This window comes from Salmo salar, chromosome ssa19, assembly GCF_905237065.1.
Source record: "Salmo salar chromosome ssa19, Ssal_v3.1, whole genome shotgun sequence".
NCBI classification, from domain to species: domain Eukaryota; kingdom Metazoa; phylum Chordata; class Actinopteri; order Salmoniformes; family Salmonidae; genus Salmo; species Salmo salar.
Window position 1 is genome coordinate 14491755 of NC_059460.1, and position 16581 is coordinate 14508335.

The window sequence follows — 16581 nt, forward strand, 5'->3', positions numbered from 1 at the left end:
TGATCAGGTACTGGCCTGGTCTGGGATGAGAGAGGCTACTAGTAAATCACTGATGCCTCAATTTTGTGTAGCATACTGTCATCATTTACATTGTCATGTAATGGTTGGTGGTGGTCCACAATGTATGAGATGTTTAGATTCTTATGCTCATTATAGTGTCAAAGGGAAGCACAGTACACATACAGTACCAGTCAAAAGTTTGGACACACCTACTCATTCAAGGGTTTTTCTTTATTTTTACTATTTTCTACATTGTAGAATAATAGTGACGACATCAAAACTATGAAATAACACATATGGAATCATGCAGTAACCAAAAAAGTAGCCACCCTTTGCCTTGATGACAGCTTTGCACACTCTTGGCATTCTCTCAACAAGCTCCGTGAGATGGTCACCTGGAATGCATTTCAATTAACTGTTAAAAGTTAATTAATTGTTAAAAGTTAATTTGTGGAATTTCTTTCCTTCTTAATGTGTTTGAACCAATCAGTTGTGTTGTGAAGGGGTGTTATACAGAACATAGCCCTATTTGGTAAAAGACCAAGTCTATATTATGGCAAGAACAGCTCAAATAAGCGAAGAGAAACAACAGTCCATCATTACTTTAAGACATGAAGGTCCATCAAGCGCTAAGATGAAAGATTAAACTGGCTCTCATAAGCACCGCCACAGGAAAGGAAGACCCAGCGTTACCTCATTAGAGTTACCAGCCTCAGATATTACAGCCCAAATAAAAGTTACAGACACATTTCAACATCAACTGTTCAGAGGAGACTGAGTGAATCAGGCCTTCATGGTCAACTTGCTGCAAATAAACCCCTACTAAAGGACACCAATAAGAAGAGTCCAAATTTGAGATTTTTGGTTCCAACCACCATGTCTTTGTGAGACACAGAGTAGGTGAACGGATGATCTCTGCATGTGTGGTTCCCACCGTGAAGCATGGAGGAGGATGTGTGATGTTGTGGGGGTGCTTTGCTGGTGACACTGTCTGTGATTTATTTGGAATTCAAGGCACACTTAACCAGCATGGCTACCACAGCATTCTGCAGCGATACACCATGCCATCTGGTTTGCGCTTAGTGGGACTATCGTTTGTTTTTCAACAGGACAATGACCCAACACACCTCCAGGCTGTGTAAGGGCTATTGACCAAGAAGGAGAGTGATGGAGTGCTGCATCAGATGACCTGGCCTCCACAATTGCCTGATCTCAACTCAATTGAAATGGTTTGGGATGAGTTGGACCGCAGATGGAAGGAAAAGCAGCCAACAAGTGCTCAGCATATGCGGGAACTCCTTCAAGACTGTTGGAAAAGCATTCCAGGTGAAGCTGGTTGAGAGAATACCAAGAGTGTGCAAAGCTGTCATCAATGCAAAGGGTGGCTACTTTGAAGAATCTAAAATCTAAAATATATTTTGATTTGTTAACACTTTTTTTGTGTTATTTAATAGTTTTGATGTCTTAACTATTATTCTATAATTTAGAACATAGTAAAAATAAAGTGTAGGTGTGTCCAAACTTTTGACTGGTACTGTATATACTTAGAAAGAAGTGTCACATTACTCGCTTGCTAACTACATAGTTAATAAAATGCACTTCTTTTTTCATTTCAGCCTCTCCTGATGAACAACAGGATGTACTGTAGGATGTAATCTACATATAGCCTACTAAAGATAATTGCTGGAATTTCAGGAAAGTTGTGTTGTGAATTTTAGATTACAGTGAAGGAACACATAGGCTAGGTCCATAGTAGCTTTCTACGACTTTATTTCTAATAGATAAATAGTATTCGAAAGTATAAACCTAATATTTCTTTATTTCTTTACATTCAACTGAAATCACACACAATCACCTCAATAATCTGTTTTTTTTCCTATTTAGATTCAAATATGATAACCATTCAATGACAGTTTTAGGCAACAGTCTGTCATACTATTTGAAGAAGGATCACTTTCAGCACATGGCTAAACAAGATTTTTTGGCAGATCAATTTAACAAACGCACTATAATTGTGTGGTGTAGAAATGTAATATCCCCACCATATTGTTTCCCACCAGTGAATAGTTAATAACTGTCTATACAAATGAGCCCCAACCTCAAATCAAATCAGTGTTATTACAGCTAGGGATAGATATATCTCAACTTGAATATACTGTGCAGTACGTTACGTATACACCTATAAAATCACATACAATAATAATATGTTGCAGTGCTTTGCATAGCCATGAAACATGCAACTGGACACTCAAGTTGCTTTATTCTAAATAATAAAGAGAAGGAAATGTCTGTTTGATGTTCTTTTAATTAAGCTTATATATATATAGCATGTTGCATTTATTAATACATTAGCATATAAAGGGGGTGGGGGGGACTTTTGCTGTTTTGTGATTGCAGCCTTGTGCCTCTGTCGAGGTTCCGATAATTGATCATTAAGGGTGTGGCTTGATGTTGCCCAGTGTATAAAAGGTTACTTTTCTGGGATCCCCTTTGCCATGTGACGGTTGGAGTGCCTTGGGAGAACGAGAGCAGTGTTGCGGGTTTTAACAAAAGTACATATGAAAACTATGAAAGAATTGTAAGCCTAAATCTAGGCTAAATTGCTGGTATAAGCAATGGGAAAAAAATAAAAAATTCAATTCATTGCTGGAAAGTAAAGACAAACAGAAATACCACTTGTGGAAACACCAAACCTTACAGTGTGGGATTTCAATGTTCAATTTTGGAAGTGTTCCCTGTGCAAACAGAAGCAATCCGCCATAACAGATCTACACACACTCAAGTGCCATGATGAAACATTACAGAAATAACCTGCAACATTGCACATTAGGACACTGTGTGTGTGAGTCTCTCTCTCTCTCTCTCTGTGTGTGTGTGTGTGTGTGTGTGTGTGTGTGTGTGTGTGTGTGTGTGTGTGTGTGTGTGTGTGTGTGTGTGTGTGTGTGTGTGTGTGTGTGTGTGTGTGTGTGTGTGTGTGTGTGTGTATGTCAAACATGTCTTTTGCCCTTTTCTCCACTGTCGTAGTTGAATATAGGAAAGCCATCTTCATGTTAGCGATATTGTCCTCTGACATCACAGAGTATGTGTCACATACATGTTAGAAGTAACAACCCTTTGCTCAATCTGTCTTCCATCTCCATCATTTCACAAGCTTCTCAGATTCCACGTGCACACTGGACTGGCAGACCACACAACACCTCCAAAACACTGACCAAGATAATATTCATTAAACACAAGTAGCTCAACTGTAGCTCCGCTGCGCCTGCGAAGAAGGGTATAGCCCAGCCTAGCTCCTGTACCTACTCCAAAATGAAGTATTATTGTTAATTGCAGGTCAGTGTGAAACGTGTGTCAGCTGCCATAACTGCTTATTCATTTGCCAGCTTGGGAAAAAAGCGTGTGGTCACACACACACACACACACACACACACACACACACACACACACACACACACACACACACACACTCCATCTGTTTGTATTTAACCTGCTAGTGAGAGCTGTGCTGCTCGGCTGCGGTCCCATTATGACCGACGGTGTGTGGCTTTAATTAACACTTATGTATGCAACAAGAGGGAAGCAGAAACCTTTATGTCGATGTGAGGCGTTATCCTTTTTCTTTTGATAGATTTGATAAAGAACAATACTCAGTTCTTTTTCTGTAGCCACCAGCAGGATGACGAGTAGGCACTTGTTAACAGGTGTGAACCATTGTCTTCCGACAGGTGGCGTCACTCGTGCACGAGGCTCGTCCCTCAACCAACAGTGCAGGCGGATCTTTCGCACGATCACGTTCATGACTAACAAATAGCAGTTTTTCTTTACCTACGATTGATTGGAGTGGGCATATGTTCCCTCTAATACCTGCCTGGACAGTCGTATCAGTATTAGTGACTGTGTCAACAGGGACTCAAACCAATCTGATATGTTTGTAGAATAGATCATCCCTCTCCTTGTCAATGCACGCGCCATCAGAGGAGACGTCTCATTAAATCCCTCCCACTGAATTCCTCCTCCAGGTCAGCTCAATGAGTCACTCCTTGATCCAGAAAATGCTCACACATTACATGACACCCGGAGCACTCGGTACTGCAGTGAAACCCCATTCAAAGACAGGCTGCATCCCAAATGTGCACCCTATTCCCTATGTAGTGCACTCCTTTTTTTTTTTACCAGGGCCCATAGGGAATAGGACACCAATTGAGACGTAGCCATAGCCACGAGAGTCTGAGTGGTGCTGTACTGTAGACTGCAGTGGGGAGGTGCAGTGTGTAAGTTTACACACTAGTAGTGTTTAGAGGGTTGTTGGTGACTCCCGGTGCTTAGGAAGTACAGTAGACCAGTCCATCCACTACAGGAGAGTAGCTCACCCTACTCAATACATGAGTAGGGTCAAAGGGACAAGCTACACTTGAGTCATATAGCTAATGTGCCATGTGTCCAGAGAGTGGGTTGGTTGAATTACAGAGATAATCATTATGTCTGAGTGGTGCAGGCGATACACAGGAGAATAACCTCTGTCAAATAAATTCTGTCAAATAAAATAAAAAACGCATACATTCTAAGTATGCACTATATCAGAACTCTGTGTATCAGAAATGGAGCAGAATGTCAATGTCTGATTTATGCTTCAGCAGAGCTCACACCCAGCAAAAAAATATAAACATAGGTTGCTGCGGTATTCTTTGAATGACATGTTTATTAATAACGTTTAATGTTCCAAATACAGTAATAGACTCAACAAATGTAATAATAAAAATAATAATTTTACAGAAACATTTCAATCAGACCACGCAAAACTAACACAGTACAATTCATTAACAGATAGAAAACAAACACCAACTGAACAAAACAAAAACACACCAAGTGAAGAGGATACAAGAGTCTCATCCATCAACATATTTGTCATGCTTTCCGTACAAAAATGCAATATTAATGCTGACATTTCCTTAAATGATTAGCGTGATTTCTGAACACAAAATTCAGTGAGGGGTTTGGTGGTAGCAGATGACAGTTACACTATATACACAAAAGTATGTGGACACCCCTTCAAATTAGTGGATTCGGCTATTTCAGCCATACCCATCGCTGACAGGTGTATAAAATCGAGCACACAGCCATGCAATCTCCATTGGCAAAATGATCAGTAGAATGGCCTGACTGAAAAGCAACACTCACTACCGAGTTCCAAACTGCCTCTGGAAGCAACATCAGCACAAGAATTGTTAGTCGGGATCTTCATGAAATGGGTTTCCATGGTCAAGCAGCCTCACAAAAGCTTAAGATCACCATGTGCAATGCCAAGCAACTACTGTAGTGGTGTAAAGCTCGCCACCATTAGACTCTGGAGCAGGGGAAACGCGTTCTCTGGAGTGACAAATCACGCTTCACCATCTGGCAGTCCGACGGACTAATCTGGGTTTGGCGGACGCCAGGAGAATGCTACCTGCCCCAATGCACAGAGCCAACTGTAAAGTTTGGTGGATGAGAAAAAATGGTCTAGGGCTGATTTTCATTGTTCAGGCTAGGCCCCTTAATTCCAGTGAAAGGAAATCTTAACGTTACTGCAAACAATGACATTCTAAACGATTCTGTGCTTCCAACTTTGTGGCAACCGTTTGGGGAAGGCCCTTTACTGTTTCAGCATGACAATGCCCCTGTGCACAAAGCGAGGGCCATACAGAAATGGTTGTCAAGATCGATTTGGAAGAACTTGACAGGCTTGCACAGGGCCCTGACCTCAACCCCATCGAACACCTTTGGGATGAATTGGAACGCCGACTGTGAGCCAGACCAAATCGCCCAACATCAGTGCCCAACCTCACTAATGCTCTTGTGGCTGAATGCAAGAAAGTCCCCGCAGGAAGAAGGTTCCAACATCTCGTGGAAAGCCTTCCCAGAAGCGTGGAGGCTGTTATAGCAGCAAAGGAGGGACCAATTTCATATTAATGCCCATGATTTTAGAATGAGATGTTCGACGAGCAACTTTTGGTAATGTAGTGTATGTTCACACCTCCAGTGAGTGGCCTGGCGTTGTGTCTAGGGATTCTATACACTCTTAGAAAAAAAATAATATTTGGCTGTCCCCATAGGAAAACCCCTTTTGGTTCCAGGTAGAACCTTTTTGTGTTCCTTGTAGAACAATCTGTGGAAAGGGGTCTACATGAAACATAAAAGGGCTTTTCGAAGAGTTCTCCTATGGTTCTAGATGGTGTCTTTTTTCTAAGAGTGTATGTGGCTTCTCTAAGGCCAAGTGGCCTGGCTGGTGTCTAGGGACTTTACAGATGGCTTCTCTAAGGCCAAGTGGCCTGGCTGGTGTCTAGGGACTTTACAGATGGCTTCTCTAAGGCCAAGTGGCCTGGCTGGTGTCTAGGGACTTTACAGATGGCTTCTCTAAGGCCAAGTGGCCTGGCTGGTGTCTAGGGACTTTACAGATGGCTTCTCTAAGGCCAAGTGGCCTGGCTGGTGTCTAGGGACTTTACAGATGGCTTCTCTAAGGCCAAGTGGCCTGGCTGGTGTCTAGGGACTTTACAGATGGCTTCTCTAAGGCCAAGTGGCCTGGCTGGTGTCTAGGGACTTTACAGATGGCTTCTCTAAGGCCAAGTCCCGTTGCAAAAGGAACCAACTTAAAGCAAACCTAACAAAACAAAGCACCAAAGCTGATGCACAAGCCAACCTACATTGACTCACCAACTCTGTTCATTAATCTAACGTTAGATCAACACCAAGTAATATCTAATTTCAACTATCAGATTTGAGGCACACATGCAAATGTATGTACTTCGACCAGACCAGTTAACACACTCTAGCAGACCAGCTTAAAAATATTTCCTTCTTTTCACAGGATTAATAGGAATGACTATGTTCACCCCATGACATAATTTATTGTGATGGAAAAAGAGTGCAAAATGATACAACCTAATTCAAATAGAAATGATTGGGGAAAACATCTCAGCAACACCACAGGTAGTGTGAGTGGTAAGATGATGACTTGTTATGAGATGCAAAACATTACACTAATCAGATACCAAAATTGCCACTTCAGATACAAATGTGTCACCAAGCAAGGAGGGCTATGTGTAGCTAAGTGTAACCCCATGTAGCTACCACAGAATGTTTGTTTTTAGTGACAACGGTGGTTTTACCATGATGGAGCACTCTGAACCAATTGGGAACAAGGGCTAAGAACTTTGCTCTACACTGAAAGATTCTCTCAGGAGAAAAAAAGTGGCGTGTTGAATATCAAATTCGCCATCAACTGCTTCCATCTTTTCTACCTCCCTCTACTTTCCCTGAGACAACCCCGTCATGCCGCTGGTCCTCCCCTCTTCCCCTCCTCCTCTCTTCTGCGCCTTCCTTCGCTCCACTGTGTTAGAAGAGTGGGGGTTGATGCTAGACATTAGACCACCTCCTCCTTGTTAGCCATGCGTCCAGAGTGATGCAGGTTCTCCCCGCTCTGTTGTCATCACGGGAGATGATTGCTGAAACTGGCAATTAACACCCACTGGTCTACTCCACCTCTTCCACAGAGTAGCCAAGCATCTCAGCATTTGACCTACGGGCCCTGGGTTTACACATTTTATATGTAACTAATATATCTTTCTTCCTTTTTTAAAAGATTGAAATTGTAATAAACGGACGAATGCATTAACCGTAAATGTATATTAATGACATCTTATACAAGATTGAAGCATTATTAATGTTGGGTTTATGAGAGTTATTGCCTTTGTTTTTAATCGTCTTTTGGATTATTTATTTGAATTGAATGCGGCGAGAAAGGTTTTTTATTTGAGCTGCTCTCCGAAGAATATTAGTCACAAGAGTTTGTGAAGTGGGGTGCGATAAAGAACTTGAGAGAGCGCAATTGCGTTTCAGGAATGGGATGAAGGGGTGTCCACTGAGGATCGGACTCCCCCATTCAATCTGTGCAATCTCCAATAGGCTACACTGAGAAATAAATTGCTTTTTAAATAGATTGCTTAGCTCCTATCGGGGAGCCACTGATGTGGATACATTTCATGTCGCTTGTATTTAAACGAGCTGCAGTGAATTTGATAGTGCCCCATTATTAAAGATACTGGTAAGTAAGACTACTTGTTCTGTTGCTCCTCTTGACACCTGAAATGAATCCCCATGAAATAAAAGGGGGAATATTACCGTCACGTAAATAAAATAAAATAAAATACACTTCAAAATGTTCAGAGAGAAAAGTGTGTCTGAGAAGAGTATGAGTTATTAATCTAATGGTATTTGGTCTATAAGCTCAGCTCTGTATTTTATTAGAGTAAATAGACCTCAGGATAATATCTGAATATATGCCTGTACTCGCTGTCTCCATCTCTGTGAGAGGCACAGGCAGGCAAACGGAAATGCAGCACATTTCCTATTGCAGCACATTTCTAATTGATTAATACTGCAGATCTTGTTTGAGGAAACCACATTATGTTCCTGGAGGAAGGGAGGGGAGGAAAGAGGATGGGGAGTCGTTACCATAATGCACTAGACCGGAGGGAGAAAAAAGGAAAGAAGAAAAAGATGTCTAAAGATCCTTTTCAGGATATGATTATACAATGACCATCATTATTTTCGTATCTTATATAATCCATTAAGTATTGCCTCTGCCTTTAGAGCCATACCAATTTTAGACAATCCAATGAAATGACTAGAGGTCCTCAGTCTTATACAGTATATCCACCTGTAATGAAAATGCATATTTAATTAGAGGGAACCCTTGTTCAGATGAACCACCACTGTTTCCTGTCATTAAAGTCCATATCCTTAATAGCGTGTTAAATAAATAATGAGTGAGAGAGAGAGAGAGAGAGAGAGAGAGAGAGAGAGAGAGAGAGAGAGAGAGAGAGAGAGAGAGAGAGAGAGAGAGGGAGGCCTGGCTGAAAACAGGCCTGACTAATACCTAGGTGGGTCCCATCGTCAAACCGCCAACTCTGCAGAAATAGTATGGACAGGACTTTTAGAGACAGAGAAAATCAATACAGTTCCCATTATTTAGCATCCAAATGAACTAGATCTCATACTTACCTAAAACACTAATGTTTGTTCCATGAATTTAATCATGTTCTGTACATATGTATCTGACAACGCAATTCCAATAGTTAATGTGCAATGGTAATATAATATATCCCTGTACAATACATCCCTTACCATAATACAATGCATCCCTGTTCATAATATAATACATCCCTGTTCATAATACAATAACATCCCTGTTCATAATACAAGACATCCCTGTTCATAATACAATACATCCCTGTTCATAATATAATACATCCCTGATCATAATATAATACATCCCTGTTCATAATATAATACATCCCTGATCATAATATAATACATCCCTGACCATAATATAATACATCCCTGTTCATAATATAATACATCCCTGTTCATAATATAATCCATCCCTGTTCATAATATAATACATCCCTGACCATAATATAATGCATCCCTGTTCATAATATAATACATCCCTGTTCATAATATAATACATCCCTGTTCATAATATAATACATCCCTGTTCATAATATAATATATCCCTGACCATAATACAATACATCCCTGATCATAATATAATACATCCCTGTTCATAATATAATACATCCCTGATCATAATATAATATATCCCTGACCATAATACAATACATCCCTGATCATAATATAATACATCCCTGTTCATAATATAATACATCCCTGATCATAATATAATATATCCCTGACCATAATACAATACATCCCTGATCATAATATAATACATCCCTGTTCATAATATAATACATCCCTGTTCATAATATAATACATCCCTGATCATAATATAATACATCCCTGATCATAATATAATAAATCCCTGATCATAATATAATACATCCCTGATCATAATATAATACATCCCTGTTCATAATATAATACATCCCTGATCATAATATAATATATCCCTGACCATAATACAATACATCCCTGATCATAATATAATACATCCCTGTTCATAATATAATACATCCCTGTTCATAATATAATACATCCCTGATCATAATACAATACATCCCTGTTCATAATATAATACATCCCTGATCATAATATAATACATCCCTGATCATAATATAATACATCCCTGACCATAATACAATACATCCCTGTTCATAATATAATAAATCCCTGATCATAATATAATACATCCCTGATCATACCTTCAAATCTATCTTTGGGTATTTTGCATGTAAGACCATAAAGGAAGGGTTCTAATGGTTAGGGCCCTAGAAAGAATTAAGCGTTTGGCCCCTTTCCCTTTCTGGTGTAAGGTGTGTACTGGTTGGGCCCTAGAAAGCATTAAGCATTTGGCCCTAGTGTAAGGTGTGTACTGGTTAAGGCCCTAGAAAGTATTAAGCGTTTGGCTCTAATGTGAGGTGTATACTGGTTAGGGCCCTAGAAAGCATTACGCGTTTGGCTCTAATGTAAGGTGTGTACTCCAATTACCCTGCTTTAACAGGATTACAACAGATAAAACATACTAAGATGCCCTGCGGCTGGGTGCAGAAATGAAATAGGATGTAATAAGGTAATCTGGTGAAGGATGATAAGAGGATCTAAACAGAATAGCAGCCAACAGTAGATCAGCTATCACTGAACAGGGAGCAGAGATAGGCTCTGTCTGAAGGACTGCAAGACAGCCCTGGGTTGATGTGATGTCAAGAATGTACATGAACAATGTTGTGTATCTTTTGTGAAATTTTATTTATAAAATAAGGCACTTTTACAATACATGGGTCATTGGCATTGTAGTTTACATTGCAGCTGTGTTTGTGTAATACATTATCACTAAAATAATGATATGCTATGAATTAAACACACCTAAATTAAAAAGGAAATAATGTCAACTATCAGATAGATATCGGGTTTAATGTCATTGGATTTCCAATGTATATTACTGTGACATATTTAGTGAATTTAAAAGATGTTCATAATTTGTTATAATAACGAATGCAGTAATTCTAAAAAATGTATAACGTCATATATGTATGCAAGTATACTTTGTAGGAAAGCAGAACATTGCTAGAATATATGAAAAATAAAATGGATCAATTTATAATACTATTCTTGTAAATGAAGATGTGTTCAATAAAGGTCATGCTCAATTCACTGAATCTATACATTTGACTGTTGGCTATGACATTCTTACTGTCTATCAGGATAATAGACATTGTCTACTAGTAATATAATGTAAACGTGACAAGAGAAAATCCAAAAAGCAGGCATAGGTAAAGAATGGTTCAGCAGCTGAAGAGATCAGGACCACACCACGTGATCATGGTTAGGTAAAGATTGTGTCAGCAGCAAGGGCCTGGTTTGTTTCAAAACAGAAAATACAGAGATTCATTGAAGCACATATCAGACATATGTCTAACCCCCTCTCTTTCTCCATGTAGATGTATTTTCTGAAATAATTTAGATCCACTACAGAAGGTGATGTACAAAGTACATTCTGATATGATCTTTATCAGCTCTGTACTTTCCATAGTGGTGAAATATGGGGCCAACCAAGCTTCTGGTGTTTCTTTCATTTTCCTACCCATTCAAACACAGATTCAGTGGGATTTCTATCATTATAAATAGAGTAATACTTATCAAGCGAGCCAAGCAGTTAACATATAATTGTGTTCTTTTAAATATCTGAAATGGTATTAGTATAGCTAGATTTTTTCATTATTCTTAAAAGACAAAGAATGCTTGTAAAAAAAATATAAATACCATACATTTTGTTTTTTATGACATTTAATATACTTTTTTTGGGGGGGAGGGGAATCTTGAGTGTGGCTCTATAAGTTAAGTTGTTCCTATATGGTGTTTAAATGGATTTGACATGGGTGTTAGGGTTCAGAATGCACCCTGCATCCAACCAGGGGGACTTTCTGATACATATTCATGGCATATACTATACATATGATAACACGGAAAACCCGGTTATGGTCCATTTGAGCCTGTGGTAATTGTTATCGAGACCCACTCTCCTCCAATGCATAAATTGAGCTCTCGCTAGAGCGGTGGACATTTTGTTGTCTGGGCTCCGGTGTGGCAGCTCTTTCGTGTGGAAAACCCAACGCGATAAATGTCATTTCAAAATCAATTTGCATAAAAAAGGAGAAGGAGGAAAAGAATGCTTGGTCTGGACGACTGATAATAAATAGACTCGAGAGATTTGCATGAGAGAGGACCAGGGCCATGCTGTCTAACCTCTGCTATAACTGCACAACAACACTATCCTGTTGTATCAGAAGCCTATGAAATATACACTCACTGTAGCATATCTACCACACAATACAAATACATAATGCAGCATGAATATATGCAAATACACTTTCATATTCTGGACATGATAATGGTCAAATAAACATGTGAAATCTGAAACATCTGTGACAAAACGACAACAGCACAGTATATATATTATGAAAAAGGGTGGGGGGGGGACGGTTTAAAAAAAAAAACCTGCAGACGAGAGTGGTTGGTCGACGCTATCTCAAGACTGGACAGCACAATCATCACTGAAACAGATAGGCAGCCGGCAGTGCTCTGTCTCCTTGCTTGATAAATGGGCCTGGATGTCAGTCAGTCTCTACGGTTTGTGTTTCTGTGTGCCAACTCCTCAGTATTAAAAGGAAACAGGTAGGGGGGTACTTTGAGCTGCTTCGATCTGATCAATAGTCCTCAGCTGCAGACGAAGACAGACGAAGAAGAAGAAGAGGACTCTCCTCGACTACGCGTATTCTTAAGCAATAACAACGTGATCCGTATTATACACCCAAGAATACCCGTCACCGAAGAGAATCTTAAACACAGAGAGGCAATAATGGGAATCACAAGCAAGCGTGACCGCATCAAATTCCTCAGTCGGTCCCAATGGCAAGCAACACAGAGAAAGACACTGTATCAACATAATTGATTGAAGACGCCTTGAAGCACAACACAAGGCCCCATCAAAGGTTTTTCTGCAAATAGAAATTAACAGTGCATTTTTCAATCCAAAGCCAAAAGAACAAAGTGGTGTAAACAATCTTCTCTTCCAAGAGTCTGCATCTCTCTCTCTCACACACGCCAGTGGTCAAATAAATGGAGTTCCATAAGAGAGGAGAGGTAAAGGGGTGGTATGTGGGGACGTTTGCCCCCTCAGCATGCTCTTACCTGGGCCAGAGGTGGTCTGAAGCCCTGCCCTCCTTGGAAGTCCTGGTGGTCCTGTCCTCCAGGAGCGATCCATAAGGAGGAAGAGATGCCCATTTTAGCCCTGTCCTGCTCTCTCTCTTTCGCTCTCACTCCACACCAGCATATCCACACATAATGAAACCTCCTGGAAACACAGAGATGTAGAGGTTAAGGGTCACACCCACAACCACCCATGGCCTTTTAAACCATCCAAAATACCATAGCCCTAGTACATCCCATTAACATCCCACGGTCAACCCAACCCCCTCCTCCTAAAGAATCTGGTCAAATCAAACAAACTGAGAGAATGCCAGGAGGCAGGTATAAAACATGGACTATTTGAAGATTATTTTGTCCTGAATGTCAGAGACAACAGGGGTCACTTGAGATTTTATTCCAAAACATACACCAACTATTCCTATATTTAATATAATAAATTAAATTAAATCTTTGTATTGGAAAATGTAATCTGCACAAATTTACCAGAATCGAAATAATATCATTCTTTAAAATATTCTGAATAAAATACATTTTGAAATGTGTTGTTGATATAAAATGTGAGGTGTGTTATTGTGAAATGTTAATTCACCAAAGGCCCTGAATTTTTGAAGATCATTTTCCAAATTAAAGTAATAATTAAATGCCGCTATGAAGACATAAATAATGTATGATAAGTCAAAGCAATTTCATTCCAACCGACTAATTGATTTGCTCACATGAATGCAAATAGCAGGCTCCAACTAAGCCTATCCAAAATCATTCCATTGATTCGATGTAAAAAAAAAATCTTTTTGAATCAAGATCTACAATTACTTCATTAATCGTTTTGTAAAAGAAAAAGACTTCATCTGCATCTCCACAACCTCCAGATACATATTAAGAAACTGTTATTCCCGACTTCACCGTTCAAACCTTAAAAAATGTGTATGTCTGTGAATTACATTATGCATGACTGCCTGGATGTCATACCAGAACTAACGATGGAAAAAGGAAAGCATTTAGACAGTTAACCACTGAAATAATCAAAGCAACCAATTTGAAGATAAAAAAAATAGATATTTTACAATACACTCTTGGTTGGACCTGAAAGAAAACGCCCTAAAAAGATACAAAAAAACTGAAATTGGGAAATCACCCTACAGTACTTAGCTAAATCATCCTACAGCTATAGCTACTATTCCAAGACAAAATAAATCCTGGACAAAACTAACAGGATGACACAGGGAAAACCATGCAGCAATTTGTTCAGCTTACCTAAACCACAATTTCGCCCCCACACTGAGGAAAACAGGGTGATGGAGACAAACAGACAGAGAAAGAAAGAATGAAAGAAAAAATAAAAGACAAAACAAAAATAAGAAAGAGGGGGAAAGAGGTGCATATCCTTCAGTGTCTCTCATTCTCTCTTCTACCCAGCAGTTAGACTAGGAAGCTGAGGCACGGGGCACAACAATAGCAGCTCTCCAGCTTCTCCTCTCTCCTCTTAGGCTGGACCACTTCTCTCTGGTCTCTAAAGCAGCCTGAAAGACCCCCCCCGTGCTGTTGAGAGCTGGGACATACCCCCACACACTAGCCTTTGTACCCCCCCTCCCCCCACACACAAGCCCATATCCGGGTGGATAACCCCATCCATCCACCCCCATCAATCCACCCTCCAGCCCTATGGGTGTTTCCACCCATCTTAGATATACACAGAATAAACTTACCAGGATCATTGATTCACCTATAGAAACTCGAACCAAGAGTGTCTTTACGTAGAAATGATGCTCATCAATGAATAGTTCTAAGATACATTTTCACTAACAGATGGATATTCTGTGCTTTTTTTCACACATTATTCAAAGTTCTGCCAGGTATCTTTGGCTTGAATCACATTTTTCAGCTGATTTATTTCAATACTCACAGATTTATACCACTGTACTTAGACCACCATACGTTGGAGGCAGAGATGAAAAGATGAGTAGGAGGAACAGAGGGAGAAGAAGAGTGAAAATCTGTGCAGATGATTTTTTTCTGCTGTGGTCGGCCGGAGTATCTCTGGATGAATCTGTATTCTCTTCCTCACTCCTCCACACCTCCCTCCTCCTTGTCCTCTTCGGTCTGAGAGGCTCTTGCCTCGCGCCTCCGCCAGATGAAACCCCCCTTACTTGCTGGACCCTTTTTCTGATTGCAATTTAATTGCGGGAGTCCCATGAATATGGTAATACCTCACACCACACGAGACGAATCCAATGAAAAAAAGAAAGGCACCAGACAGTCAAACACACCAATACACACAACGGGACGACAAATCACAAAAAAAACAAACACCAAGAAAAATGAACACCAAACTCCTTTTGTATGTACATCAATTTTGTACACTGTTGGTCAGTATACAGCAGAGAAAAAAAACATTTCTGCACCAAAAAAAAACAAGAAAATAAAAATTGATCACAATTTTTACTTCTTTTTGGGATGAAAAAAGAAGAAGAGGGAATTGTGGCATATCCACTTGTGTTGAAGCTCTTACCCTGTGAGTGTTGGTCCAGGCACAGCCTTCCACAGAGATACTAGCCAGGCTGGTGTCTGATCCCCTGCCTCAGAGAAGACATGCCGTGATTGTAAGGTATATCACCTTGTTTTTGTGTTGTCCACAGTGGAGAGCGGTGGATTGCAATGGGGTTAGTAGCCTGCGCGTCGACCAGCAGCGTTTGTTCACAGGCAGGTGTTCCCCATGCGCAGGCAGCCCCCTCGCAGTCCCAGCGTGTAGCAGTAGCGCCTAACGTGTCAGCCAGCCAGTCAGCCAGCCAGCCAGCCAGCCATGGGGTTGTGCAGGTGGATGATGCTGCAGTAGCAGCAGCATCAGCAGCAGCAGCCTCTCAGGGAGGGACGATGCTCAACAACAGGATCAAACCTCCTCTTTGCACAGTTGTTGCTCGCCACAGCGAATGAACTTACAGCTAGAGAGCGAGAGGCAGAGAGAGACAGAGAGAGACAGAGAGATGGGAAAGAGAGAGGGATGGGAGAGAGAGTGACAGAGAGAGGAGAGACTGAGAGAGTGTGCGAGTGGTGTGATGTGTGTGTGAGAGAGAAAGGAGGAGAGAGAGGTAGAAAGAGGAGGGAGTGGAAGGAGAGGTGGGGTTAGAGAGGGAGAGAAAGGAGGAGGGAGATAGAGAGAGGGGAGAAATCGCAGCAAACCCACAGCTACAAGTCTGTGGATTGACATTGGATCCTCTCTCCTGCTCAGAGGAAGGGAAAGGAGAGAATAATTAGATTTGAGCTTCACATATGGTTCCAGGAGGCAGGCAGTAAGTCGTGGTGGGTCGCGGATCTCAGGCACCTAATGGTGGATTAATTGAGGGACATCTGACATGCTGCACGCTCTATGGGCCCCAC

At 40.6% G+C, this 16581-nt stretch overlaps 1 long non-coding RNA gene across 3 annotated transcripts; it reads right to left on the reverse strand.

The window, feature by feature from the left end:
* Positions 1 to 10727: 10727 nt before the first annotated feature.
* On the reverse strand, positions 10728 to 16249 carry LOC106578503 (uncharacterized). Of its 3 annotated transcripts, XR_001322471.2 has the most exons (3): positions 15716 to 16247; positions 13189 to 13351; positions 10728 to 12995 (listed from the first exon to the last, which is right to left on the reverse strand). It is a non-coding gene; the product is annotated as an uncharacterized lncRNA (long non-coding RNA). The 3 variants fall into 3 exon arrangements; XR_001322470.2 differs by having other exon boundaries at positions 10728 to 13351; positions 15716 to 16249; XR_001322472.2 differs by having other exon boundaries at positions 10728 to 13351; positions 15110 to 16249.
* Positions 16250 to 16581: the final 332 nt, after the last annotated feature.